Source organism: Euprymna scolopes, chromosome 44 (assembly GCF_053919585.1).
Source record: "Euprymna scolopes isolate OS-2025 chromosome 44, ASM5391958v1, whole genome shotgun sequence".
Classification (NCBI taxonomy): domain Eukaryota; kingdom Metazoa; phylum Mollusca; class Cephalopoda; order Sepiida; family Sepiolidae; genus Euprymna; species Euprymna scolopes.
The window spans coordinates 5,105,377-5,120,376 of record NC_136525.1 but is presented as its reverse complement, the minus strand read 5'-3'; positions in this window follow the sequence as shown (position 1 = coordinate 5,120,376).

Sequence of the window (15,000 nt, the reverse complement as noted above, 5' to 3'; positions counted from 1 at the left end):
TGAAAATATAATGTGAATTGTCCAGCACGCTAACCACTACGCCACAGAGCACTGCAGCTTAGTTTAGTGATTTTAAATAACTTCACATGAAAGAACTACGAAGCCAAACCGGTGTTCTCTTCTCAACTGTTCCTTATGAACGATCCCCAAACGGTGTTAAGTGGTGGCAGGGGGAGGAGGAATTTATTAGAGAGAAAATATTTTACCACTTCCATTGATCTTAACCGATTTTGGCCGTGACTTCTCAGCAGAAAAAGTATAGAAATCTAAGATTATCGAGGAATTTGAGAAATAATAAGCCTATAACACACCTTAGATATTGTTCTGCCGTTCGTGCATATTATATTTGCATGAAATATCTTGATTTTTAATCCTATTAATGTCAAAATCAGACGGGAAAAATGAGTTCATTTTATTTATATATATATATATATATATAATATATAGAGAGAAGAGAAGAGAAGAGAAGAGAAGAGAAGAGAAGATATATACCATTCGGTACGGACCCGACCATGGAAGATAAAATGATAAATAAACGTGGATTTATAAGATCCAAAAATCCAACCTTGATCGCCCCTTTGGGGCCCGTGGCGCAGTGGATAGAGACGCAATATGTAAATTAATTCAAATGTTGTTGGACTTTTTGTTCGCTTAAAGCATTGTTGTCTAATAATAAAAAAGACGGACTGGATTATGGATTTTGGTATATTATGGTGTAAAGAAATGTATCTCAGAAAATTGGATGCAGCAGTGTTGCTGTCCCTTTATTTTCTGCGGACACAAAGCGGAAGTAGGGAAAGAGGCTAGAACAATTCCACACCATTTCGACTACCGACTCTCGGACATTCAATCATTTATCTCAAGAATTTATCCAGTTTCTTTCGTAAATTAATATTGAAACGTTTCTTTGTTAAATGTAATATTTTGTTTTACCGTTTTCACGGTGATCAATAAAATTTTAAACATCAGTTGAGGCGTCACTCTTTTCCTTGAAACCGGCCGGTAGTTACGCATTCACGCTCGACTTGGATCGGTAGAGAGCATGAGTTGTACAGCGGCGCATCTCCAATCTCGCTCGTTGAACATTGTGTCACTTTCAGACATGATAGAAGACTCCTATCGCTTTTGGGATTTGTACACAACTGACCAACTAGTAGATAGTTTGATAAAAGAAAAAAAAAAAAAGAAAACGGGTTTCATCAAACAGAAATGGAATCATGTCTTCTTTTCTAGGGTGACGATTTTATCGTTATTAGAATTTTCAGAATGTGAGAGAGTTGATAAGAGACTTCTATCTATATATTCTGAAAGTGGCACAATGTTAAACGAGCGAGATCGGAGATGCGCCGCTGTAACAACTCATGCTCTCTACGGATTCAAGTTGAGAGTGAATGTCAGAGAAAAAGAAAAAAAAAAGCTGCGCGAATACAAAATTAGAATTTTCAGAATGTGAGAGTGTCGATTGTATCACACACGCACCCAGAGTGCAACTAATATTGCAGAATGTGGCAGAGTTTTTGTTATTTTTTTGTGTTTAGTCTACTTTTACTTTTTATAATACTTGTGAACCCATGCGCGCCCTCTCCTCGGCAGCTACCAATGTGAGAGAGGACAACATGCGCAGAAGAGAAGACGAAGGAGAAAAAGAGCACGGCACACAACGTTGGAGGTCGGTGATCGTTGTCAGGCGGCAGCCGACATGGTTGTATCACATCGGTTTGTCAGAAAAAGAATTGCACCCGTATTTCTTTATTTGCCGAATATAATTATACTCTGCAAATGGAGAAATACCTATACACTGAAAAAAAAAAAATAAATAACGACTCTGAAGACTAGTTTTGTGTAGTCACTTCGTAACCCAACCATTTTCAAATCGACACATATTATCCATTGGTGCTGTCTATATGAAATCTTTTCCAGAACAAATTCGTTGAATGGTCGTTGAATGGCCTGGAGGAACGAATCCATATAAGTTGTCATTGTGAAGAAGAACGCATTTTAATCTTTTGGAACTGTCTATAAAATAGCGCCAATCTCCAGTATGATGCTGGTAACGTTGTTGCAATACGCTACATCGTTTTCCTGTGTGAAATATGGCAAGAATTCAATATGGTCTTTTCTATGAGAGTTCCAGGCTGGAGTAGATTTTTTTCTTTGAGTCTTTAAGCTAAAACTCCTATCTTTACATCATCAACGCTCTGATCCCCATCTGGCATCAATTGTGATGGATGGCTCTCGTCTGGGTGAGGCCCCGTGTTTTGAGAAGCTTCTGGGTTTGCCCTTTACTCCTGATCTGAAATGGAACACGTACATCAAGTCTGTTGCCAAGGTCGCTGGAAAGATGGTGGGATCCTTCTACCGCTCCAGAAGATATCTCACTATTGATGCAATTCTCTATCTATATAAAAGCCAAGTACGTCCAAGGATGGAATACTGCTGCCATATCTGGGCAGGAGCTGTTAAAAACAGCCTATCCTGCCTTGACAGAGTACAAAATAGACTTCATTGCTTAGTGGGGGATGCCCTTTTCTCTACCCTGCAACCTCTTTCCCACAGAAGAGACGTTGCGATCCTATCCTTGTTTTATCGTTATTTCCATGGCAGGTGCTCGTCTGAGCTCCAATCTCTGGTCCCCCCTCGCCAATCTTTCACGAAAAACACCCGTCTAGCTGAATCCACTGTGAAAAATTTCCCCCACTCTATATCTGTGCCTAAATCAAAACGCGGATTCCATGAACAAAGCTTCTTTCTTAGAACTGGACTCATGTGGAACTCTGTTCCGTCTGCCTGCTTCCCACCGGACTACAACTTGGATGTGTTCAAGTCCAACGTTAACAAATTCCTAATGAACCGCCCCCTTAAGTAAGCACTTCATCAAATCTCCACACTAACGTAATGTACTTGCAATAACCCTTATCCCTGAGTGGCTTCCGGGCCTTGATAAGTGGTGATCACTGTGTAAAGAAAGAAAAGATTCTTTGGAAAGGTTGAGATCTCTACTCAGATCATTATGTTCTCCTTAAGAAAAAAGCTGTGGTAGTCGAGAAGAAGGAAAACCAACATCTGAAACAGTGGCTTCACTATTGTCAGTCGACAAAACAGAGGCATGGTCTTCTTCAGAATCAGGCAATTCCAATTCGGGTAACCCTTTTAATACTGGAACAGGTATTTCATTGCAGTGTGGAACTGGCCTTATTGCAGACTTTAGGTTTCGATAAACCAACAAATTCCTGTTATTCCTGTTGATTTCTTTCATTTTGATTGCACGGAAATACCAGTCATCGAATTGGTTATCCGGTTCACGAAAGTGACTGTCTATCCTTTTTTTTTGTCCAGTGTCGAAGATGCTCACCACATTGCTTGCATACAATATGGGGTTCCCGTGCCTTATCTTTCTCATCCAGCATTACTTTGAAGTAAACAAGATAAGCACAAATTCACTTATCTCTTTATTGTTGGATTGCAACGTGTATTCCCAGCAAATATAGCAAAACGCGTTTAGATTGTATAAACCACGTCACGTAGCCATACTTAATTTTTACTCCAAATATCTGCAACGAAAGTAAAATAATGCAGCTTAATTATTTCCTGTCTGACTTATAAATGAATTTCTAATATTAAAAGAATAAATCTTACTTTGATTCAGAAATCAACAAAACCATGCTACAATCGGTAGGCCTATTTACTACTCAGTGTCCACTTCTTACCAACTACATACCTCATTGTATAGCAAATTTGACTTTTACTTTATAGTTTGTGATGTCACGATTAATTAACCTACATCACAATATACTTGGACTTTTGGTCAAGATCAAAGTGTAGTATCTGTTCTTCAGATGCTGCACTTTCACTTCTTGTTCTCTTTCGGTGGAGGAGAAGTCCTTCACGACTGAGACATTTTAAAAAAAATACTTTTGTACCTTTTCTCCACATTAAAAAACGACCCTGGTGTCTAACTCTGTCCCGTGGGGAGACATTGTAAATAGGTACAGTTGTAATTATGAACCTAGAATGTAAATAGAAACACGACTAATATACTGTCGTCGCACGAACTTGCGTTTCACAGTCAGATAAATTATTCTTTAAAAAAAATAACGACTTTGAAGACTAGTATATACTTCATAGGTATATTCATTTAAAAGGAGAAAGTAAAAACTGAAAGAGAAAAAATGACGGGTATGAGAAAGTAAAAACAAAAACAACAAACGAGGGTAGGAAAATGAAGGAGTTAAAGAAATCGAAAGACTGAATAAAGTTCGTAAAGAAATGAAACATGAAAGGTCGCTTTGTATGACAAAGTAAAGTGTCGCCATTAGTTGCAAAAAGGAAGTAAAGACCAATCGGAAGAAGAAAGTAACTTAAAGGGAGATAATGGGTTTAAAACAGGAAGACAGAACACTTAATCTAAAAGTAAAAAAAAAAAAAAAAGTATAAAATAGCAAATATCTAAATAACTTGACCTGATGAGAAAAAAATATTAATATGATTTTTGGAATTAACATCCCAAATTAGTCCAAATCAGCTTAGAAACCTTCGGCACCCAAAAAATTTGTTGGCCATTGTTAATGTCTGTCTTTATTTTTGAAATCATATTTCAACCATCTCTCTCCTCCTCTCTCCGACTCCCTCTAACCCCGTCTTCCTCGTCTTTTTCCCCCTGTTTCGCCTACCCATCTCTTTCTTCGATACGCACTCTCACTATCTCTCAGGATATTTCACTCTCTCTCTCTCTCAACCTCTCACTCCCCCTCTCTCTCTCACTCTTTCTCTTACATTCTCTCAAACTCTCTCTCTCTCACTCTCACACCCTATCACTTTCTCTAACCCTCTCTCACTGTCTCTCACTCTATCGCGCACTCACTCATCCTCGCACTCTCTCACTTTCTATCACCCTCTCTCTCTCTTTCATTCTTTTTCTCAAATTCTCTCAACCTCTCTCACCTTCTCTAATTCTTTCTCGCCCTCTTTCATCCTCTCTCAGCCTCGCTCACCCTTTCACCCTCTCACTCTTTCTCCCACTCTCTCTCTCACTCTTTTTCTCACTCTTTCTCTCAACCTCTCTTACAATCTCTCACTCTCTCATCCTTCCTCACTCTCTTTCACACTCTCTCACTCACTCTCTGACTCTTTCCCTTACTCTCTCGCTCTCTCTCTCACGCTCTCAAGTTTTCTCACATATTCTTCCACTCCGTCTCTCACTGTCTCTCACTCTTTCTCGCTCTCTCTCCCCCTCTCTCACTCTCACTATTTCTCTCACTCTTTCAAAGTCTCACTCTCCTGTACTCTTCTCGCACACTCTCTCACACTGTCTCTCAATCTCTTTTTCTCCCTCTCTCTCTCTCTCACTCTTATTCCCACACTTTTCTCGCTCTTTCTCACCCTCCCTCATTCTTTCTCTCTCTCTCTCTCACACATTCTTTCACACTTTTTTTCACCCTCTCTTTCCCATTGTAATTCTTTGGCAATTTTACCGATTCATCAATTAATTTATCAGCCGTTTCTTTTCTTACACTAAAAAATACCGATTCTAACCGTATTTTTACACGCCGGCTTCTAATTATGCTGTAAGTTTTGGCGGAAGTCTGCACTCTCGAGTGTCGAGGCAACGATGACTACTTCTGTTATTTGAAGGAGAATAAACTAAAACTAAAAAAAAAAAAACGCAAACAAAAATGAGTTCGGATAATATCAAGAGGAGTATCGATGCGTGACGAAAGAAACAAGAACGTGAAAACAAAATGGCGGACTTTGCAACGATTCGTTTAGGAAAACGCCTCGGGCTTCATAGGGAAATATTGGCCAGTCGTTTGCCGATTATTTGTCTTGCCTTCGGGTGAAACCAACAACAATTATTAGTGCTTTCCTATTGGATGGTATCTTGAGATAGTCGGAAGACCATTATTTAGCAGCCCCCCCACCCCTGTCCCCGGGGCGACCTTCCGGGTTCCTTGTTATTTTCTAGGATCGTTTCGTTATTATTGGACATTATTAAGTTGACCCTTTACTTGACCTCCCCCCCCCCAAAAAAAAGGGCCCAAAAATTAATATAAAAATAAAAAAGAAAGAAAAAAGGGGCAAAAAGAAATCTATGCATCTACAAAAGTGAGAATGTGTACGTGTGTGTGTGTGTGTGTGTGTGTGTGTGTGTGTTTGAGGACACTTCTCAACCTATATACTCAACGGATTTTTATCTACAGAATATATGTGTATAGAATATTCGGACATGTGGAAAACTTTATAATTGATTTTCATCTGGAAAAAAGGGCTGCTAAGGGATGGTCAAAATTGAAAAATTAGTACGTGGGTGTCGTGGTATTTTTATTTGTTTGTCAAATGTTTCACGAATGCGCATGCGTGACTGGTTCACATGCCAAATTACTTATGTTAAAAATAAGTAGGTTTTAAAACACGTTTTAAAAACGTGGTAAGCTGGTCTAATGGTTATCGTACTTAACTCATTGTCTTTATGTTTTCGTTTCGATCTCAGCTCGAGTATTTTTTTTAAGTTACAAAAATGCATGCGTATATCTCAGTTTTTGCATGAATTAAAAAATAATATTAATACGTATTTTACGACCAGGCAACGCCGGGCGGCCTGCTAGTATGAAATAAATCCAAATAAAAAAACAAAAGAAAGAAAGAAGAAGACAACGAAGATGAGGCGGAGTTAAATATAAGAATGGAATGATCGGTGTGAAAAGGAGAAAGAAAGAAAAGAAGAATTAAAAAGAGGTGGTTGGAAGAAGAAGAAGAAGAAGAAGAAGAAGAAAGGAAAAGAGAATGAAAGAGAAATAAAAAGACGAAGAAGATAAGCAAAAAAACAAAAAAAAACTGGAAGATGAAAAAGAAAACGAGAAAGAAGAAAATGAATGCTCAGAATGTGAAGAAGAAGAAAAGGAAGTCTGCGAAGAAAAAAAAGAACGAAGTAGAAAAATAAAAGAAAGAAAAAGAAATAGAAATTTTATGAAAGTTAAGAAAAACAAAAAAAAGCAGTAGGAGAGGAAGAAGATGAAGAAGAAAACAAAGAAAGTTTACAGAAATATATATATATATATATATATATATATATATATATATATATATATATATATATATATATATATATATATACACACACACTCATGAACAACAAAAAAAAAAAAATGGGCCAGGAAAGAAATTTACAATTTATTGCACAAAAAGCTGCATTACACAAAATGCAATTAAATAATAAACGAAAATGAGTAAAAAATATAAAGAGCAAGATATTTACTTTAATAAAAACTTAGTATGGAATGGAATTGCCCTTAGATCTTTTTAAAAGATCAATTCTTTTTATCATGCTCTCAACCAACTTGGAGCACTGTGAAGAGGAGATTTTATTCCATTTTCTTTGTACTGCTTCCCATAAATTTTCTCTGTTGGAAAAAGTTTATTCTAACTAATGCACGAGATATTATAGCCCAAATATTTTCCATTGGGTTTAAATCTGGGCTTTGGCCAGGCCAAAACATCACATCAATTGAATTATCAGTAAGCCACTTCTTTGTGACTTTTGCTGTGTGTGCAGGGGCATTATCATGTTGAAAAATAATGTCATTGTTCATTTCTAACTTCTGGATGCTTGGTAATAGACCTCTTTCTAATATTTGAATGTATTCTTTGGCATTAATTGACGCATCACATCTGATAATTTCCCCAACTCCTGCAGCAGAAAAGGTCCCCCATACCATTATTCCTCCGTTTCCATGTTTTACTGTGGTTTTTATGCAATTCGGTGAAAATCTTTCTCCGGATCTTCGGATGCAACGTTCAGGGGCATCACTGGCAAGGCAAAATCTTGATTCGTCCGACCAGAAAACATTTCTAAACCAATCTGCATCTTTCGTACCATAACATGATGCAAATGTTTTTCTGTCGCTGATGTTCTTCTTAGTTAACAAAGGTTTTTTTGCACATCTTTTTGATGAAAATCCAATTTCCTTCATCCTTCTGGATATTGTCACTCTAGAAAGAGAATTTCCTTTTGCTGTTTCGAATTGTTTGCTATGGTCAACATAAGTTTTTTTGCGATCCTTCAAAACGGTCATTTTAAGCCTGTGATCGTCCTTCATTGTGGATGCTCTGGGGCGACCAGAACCAACTTTCCTGCTCACTGTGCCTTCAATTTCGAACCTTTGCCCAATTCTCTTCACAGCTGAAAGAGATGTTGCCACCTTTTCTTCTTTCAAAATGTCGAAAATCTGCTTGGAAGTCAAATTTGCCTGTCGTAATCCTGCAATTCGGTTTTTAATTTTTTCGTCAAGATGTCGTCTTACTTTTCTTGGACTCATCTTTAATACTAATAATCTGAAAAATACTAAATAACAGCTAATTATTAGCAAACAATCGATAAAAATTTAAAAAATTGTTTTCTTTCCAATTTCAATCATGGCCCATTTTTTTTGTTCCAATTTTAATCATGGCCCATTTTTTTTGTTCACGAGTGTATATATATATATATATATATATATATATATATATATATATATATAGTGTTATAATGGAATAATTCCAGGAGGAAATCCGGGTATGAGAGCTCAATATGGTAAACAGAGCAATAGCATAAAAATATAACACGGAAATTACATATTTCAAAATAATTTTAACATGAAAGCATACAGATAGTTTTAAAACTTTGTATATAACTTTTTTTTTTTCATATATCTTTTAATAGACTTATTTTCCATGACTAAATTAACTCCATGACGCGCGTATAATCTTCATTTTCTATCCTTTCCCTTCTCTTTCTATGAGAGTCTAGACTAAATTAAACCATATGACAGGCAGCGGATGGTCATTCTCTTCTCTTCCTTCTTTTTTCTTTCTTCTTCTCTTTCCTTTACGCGCAGCCGATTGTCAGTTTATTCCCTCTTCTTCCTAGGTTAGTAAACGCGTGTCAAGTCATTTACGGGTAAGAACGTGCATATTTAGGTGTGTATGTGTGTGTGTGTGTGTGTGTGTGTGTGTGTGTGTGTGTGTGAGTGTGTCTGTTACCGGACAGTCGTTTAAGTTTCATAATGTTCTTGTTTTTTAAAAAAATCCCTCCCATACTAACTTAATTCCCACCCTCTCTATAAAATATATTAAGTGGATTGCTACTACCACCCCCTCTGGTTTTTGACGGTCGGGGCCCGATTCTTTTTCTTTCTTTATTTCAGTATCAAAAATGTAATTGTCTAGCTTAGATGCTTGAAAATACCATAAGGTTGAAATAAATTATTGCATCGACAATTATGTAATTTCCGTGTTATATTTTTATTATATATATATATATATATATATATATATATATATATATATATATATATATATGTATGTATATATATATATATATATATATATATATATATATATATATATATATATATATACAGGATGTCCACAAAGTCTGGCTACTTAATGTAGCCAGACTTTGTGGACACCCTGTAAATTATGCAGCCGGACTTTTTGGGCACCATGTAGATTATGTAGCCAGACTTTGTGGACATCCTGTATATATATATATAGTAAAACTCCTTTAATTTGAACTTCCTCTAAAGGTGGACTTCCTCTTATTTGGACTTCTTCTAAACCTAGACTTTCTCTAAACTTGAACTGTCTCGTCATTGAAATTGTATTAGCATATTTGATGCGGAGGTGCAGTAAAACTGTTTACATGGTTTAGTCAGATATTGCGCAGAAATGTTAATATTGGTACTATGTAATTAATGTAGATTAGCTATTGATAATTAATTCACACTAACTGTAAATTTTTTTTCCAGATTGCTATATGTAAAGCAAGCACATTAACAAAAGCATGGGGTAAATTATGCCCAGCGCCAAAGGCTTTTGAACTGAAAGAATCAGAGAATACATCTGGTCTAGAAAAAAATTCTTGAAACCAAACGGTTACCGACCAACCACGCTGTTCTTCAATCACTTAATGCAAATGATGTTGAAATGTGGGTGCAACAAGATGAGGAAACTACTGATCAATATCCTGAAGGCAGTAATGGTGATGAAAATAGCGACAGCTCCCATTCTCTTGACCCTAATGTAAATAACCAAGAACACTCTTATGAAGCAATATCATGGGATGAGACAGGAAAGTCTATGGAGATGGTTATAAAATTTCTAGAAAAAAGTCCTTACTTTAGTGACAACTATGTTTTGCAAGCAATGCCACTCCGAAGAGATATAATCATAAAGAAGCTACAGAACCAAGAAATTGTAGATTTTCGTGATCGCTTACGGAATACAATGGCAGCGCCCGAGAGCTCAATCGATGAAAATAGAAACTGGAATGAGACTCATTCAATGAATAAATTATAAAAAACTGTATTTTACATGAATGTATGATTTCTGTACATGATAACTTAGGTAATAAATACCTAACAAGTAAGATTAGATTTAATTTATATTCAATGTTTTTGTTTCTATTAATAATATTTAACAATTCTTTCTGGCAATATATCGTAAACTCAACTTAATATATACTTGAAGTATATATAGCAATGAATTTCATTTACTATTTCATAATTCTTAGAAAATTAAAGTTAACCACAGCACTTCTCACGACCGGCCGTGGTTTTCTGAGTCAAGAATTCAAAGCTTCACATTCTAAGTTTCAAAAGTGACCGTCTCGCTTCTAGACGTTCAAATCCAGCTCGACTGTCGTCTCCTCAAACTCTCTGTTTCTCCCAGTTTCTTCTTACTTAACTCTAAAGTTTTCTAACTATATCTAGAACTTCCCATTTTTCCATGACGTCATACACATGTTAAAACATGTGTCTTCTTTCACTTGTTCTGGACATGCGTGTCCAAAACTTCTCCTTATTTTACAAAACGAATTTTAACCTATATTCTCAGTAACCTATATTTCCAATATGTTAAAAACATGTTTATTAAATTATCTTGTAGCTGCATTCTTTCAATTGAATTTTCATAACAAAATTGACAGTGCACATTCTTTTCTTGAAACTATTTTATCTCTAAGCTAAACAATCGTTTGTTTTACATTCCATTTTCTAATTCTCTCTCGTAATCTATTTCTAAACCTAATTTACGAGGTTAGAATTTCGTCTATGCTATTTCATTTTCATTTTAACTAAATCTCTCTATTTTTATACTTACATGAAAAGGGGACAGCCCTTAGCATGTAACAGTGAAACAGAGAATAAAAGCATTAAAAGGGAGATAATTGAGGGTATTTTATTGAAAGCAGACGAGTGCCGTGCATTGTTATTACATACGTGTTTATGGGGAAAAAATAAGACTGAAATTAAACAAACAACATGTAAATTTATTGGAAGCCTGGAAAAATCGTGGATTACAATAGAAAAACGCGAGCAAAAGTAATATGGTTAAACTTAAACGTGGAAAAGTAAATGACTAGTTGTTAAAACTGGAAAAGAAAAGGACAAAATATATTCTAGTAAAAAAAATTATAGCTTAAAATATTGCAGCGTTCAGAATTAAAAAAAAAATATCAATTTATAACATATAATCGATTCTTAATGCTGTAATATTTTAAGTTATAAATTTATATTTTTTACTAGAATATCTTGTCTTTTCCAGTTTCAACAACTAGTCTATTACTTTTCCATGTTTAAGCTTAACCATATAACTTTTCAGGCTCGCATTTTTCTATTGTAATATATATATATATATATATATATATATATATATATATATATAGAGAGAGAGAGAGATAGTTAGTTATAAAATATATATGGCGATTAAGCTACACTGAATATTCCGGGTTTCATCCACTCTAGGACTCTTCAGGCTTATGCGCGAATTTTGGTGGTTGTCTGTCGTTTTTATATACGCACCTTCTATTAAGATTTTAGTTAGCCAATCAATTTTCTAATATCCACTGCGTCAGTGTAGCTTAATCGCCATATATATTTTATAACTAACTAACTAGCTCTACCTACGTACTACGCACTTTTGAAGTAAATACTTAAAGTTTACGCATAAATTTATACTTTCGTATATTAATTTTATGTGAGTAAATGAAGTATATATATATATATACATATATATATATATATATATATATAATGCTTATGTAAAATAAATAAAAAGTGCATATATATATATATATATATATATATATATATATATATATATATATAATTTGAGGTTGCTATTTTCCAAAGGTAGGTTAACCAGTGAAATATAACGAGGTTCATACGAGAGTGCTCAATACAGAAGTAGAGCAGGTTACATTTGTCTTTACATAAGCAGTAGTTTGTTGCTACACAGTCATGAGCATGTTTCGGTCTACCAACATTTACCGACTAGAGACCTCATCAGGCAACAACCCTTATTTTCGAAAACGGAATTCAAAATGAAGAGCAAAAATTAATTCTCAGCAAAAGAAGGCCTTATTTTATTTATTTATTTATTTATTTATTTTTTTGTTCTGAGTGTGAAGATTCACGGAGAACAGGGTTGAATCAGGTGTGAATTTGTTAGTATGGTCATCCAGGGTCAATAATGTGTCATAAAATTCCCTTTTATTTCCGTCCCTCCTCCCCTCTCCCCTCTTTCCTTTTTTTTTCTTAAGTTTATATATATATATATATATATATTTGTTTGAGTAAAATATGTTTTTTCAATTATAGTATACTAATCCTTTTGTTGACATACAGAAAAAGCGAACATACATACATACATTTTCGCTTGTATATATATAGATTTCACTCTTTTTGTATACTAAGCCTTTTGTTTACATACAGAAAAAGCGAACGTACATACATACATTTTCGCTTGTATATATATAGATTTCACTCTTTTTGTATATTAAGCCTTTTGTTTACATACAGAAAAAGCGAACGTACATACATACATTTTCGCTTGTATATATATAGATTTCACTCTTTTTGTATATTAAGCCTTTTGTTTACATACAGAAAAAGCGAACATACATACATACATTTTCGCTTGTATATATATAGATTTCACTCTTTTTGTATATTAAGCCTTTTGTTTACATACAGAAAAAGCGAACGTACATACATACATTTTCGCTTGTATATATATAGATTTCACTCTTTTTGTATATTAAGCCTTTTGTTTACATACAGAAAAAGCGAACGTACATACATACATTTTCGCTTGTATATATATATATAGATTTCACTCTTTTTGTATACTAATCCTTTTTGTTTAAAAGCTCGCTGTATGTAAAATATAGCAATAGAGCATATATCAAAGAGTGTTCAAATTTCGGAACATTTTTTACAGATCCGTTTCGTTATGCAGAAACAAACGGTTCTTATTATGTCAATACCGTCTCTTTTTGTCCCTGCTGGTGGGGCATTATAATACGCCGACTGCCCCCCCCCCTGCAGAGGGTAAAAGTCCCTCAATGGGGGTCCTGGATATGACCTTAAACTATATCCAGTGGTGAGGCCCAAGCTTGTGGGCTTTGGGGAGTGTGGAGCCACCCTTTAATTACCATTGCTCCCAGGTCCACTCTGACCCGGAGTGGTAGTACCTGGTAGGGTCCCAACTGTGGGTTAAATAGAAACCGACGTGAAAACAACAAATATATTCTGTTAAAAATTTTCCTTCAAAATCTTTGGATTCGGCATTAAATAACCCGAAAAGGGTTGATATGCCGTAAAACAAAAACAACCAACCAACCAACCAACCGTCTCTTTCCGTGCATATACTCATCATAAAAAATAGGAATTCTTTGCTCAGATAGAAAAAAGTTCATGACAATATAAGTAAAAAAAAAAATATAAGTAAAAAAAAAATACACATCCATGTTAAGTCTCCTCTCAGCATTATATTGACATGCATTTTTTTCTATTCATGATAGTTGACTTTTGTATTTGAAACTGTTGTATTTTTTTTTTTACACAGTAATCACCACTTATCAAGGCCCGGAAGTCACTCAGGGATAAGGGTTATTGCAAGTACATTACGTTAGTGTGGAGATTTGATGAAGTGTTTACTTAAGGGGGCGGTTCATTAGGAATTTGTTAACGTTGGACTTGAACACATCCAAGTTGTAGTCCGGTGGGAAGCAGGTAGACGGAACAGAGTTCCACAGGCGTGCAGTTCTAAGAAAGAAGCTTTGTTCATGGAATCCGCATTTTTATTTAGGCACAGATAAAGAGTGGGGGAAACTTTTGACAGTGGATTCAGCTAGACGGGTGTTTTTCGTGAAAGATTGGCGAGGGGGGGACCAGGGATTGGATAGCAGGGGGTTTCATATTGGGGCCATATAATACACAATTTATGATGATGATGATAATGATGGTGATGATGATGATGAGAGGAGAGGGGGTGATATACAGTTCTTATAACACAGAAGAGGGGGGTTGAGATACATTTCTTGTAAGAGTTACATAACGTTCATAATAACGATGATTACACATTACCTTCACTTTGTGGAATGACGTCACAAAACATGTTGATGACTCCTTTATTATCGGATCGACCGGTCAGATGATGATGAAGTCAGGAAGCCAAAGTCGTTCTGCATGATTAAACGTTCTCCTTTCGCTTCTAAAGGGACCCTCCTCTGATCATGTCAGCTCTGTCCGACCGACTCTGCTGACTGTTCGATCCCCTCTCGACTGCTTCTGATCTTCGACTGAATTCATTTTTTGCTATGACGTCAGATGTCTGGTTTCAAAACGTGATCGACTCACGTGGCTTAAGCATACGTGGCTCGGCACATTCTCCAAACACACTTCTGCAAACAAAGAATTCTCACTAACCTATTTTTCAACCTAACTTATTTTTCAATATATTTTTAAATTGTATTGTTCATTCTTTTATAGCTGACCCTTTTTTTTAATTCAATTTCCATAAAAGTATGAACAATTAATCCTTTTTACAAACAAACAATATCTATTTCCAAATTCCAGGTGCTCGTCTGAACTCTAATCTCTGGTCCCCCCTCGCCAATCTTTCACGAAAAACACCCGTCTAGCTGAATCCACTGTGAAAAATTTCCCCCACTGTATATCTGTG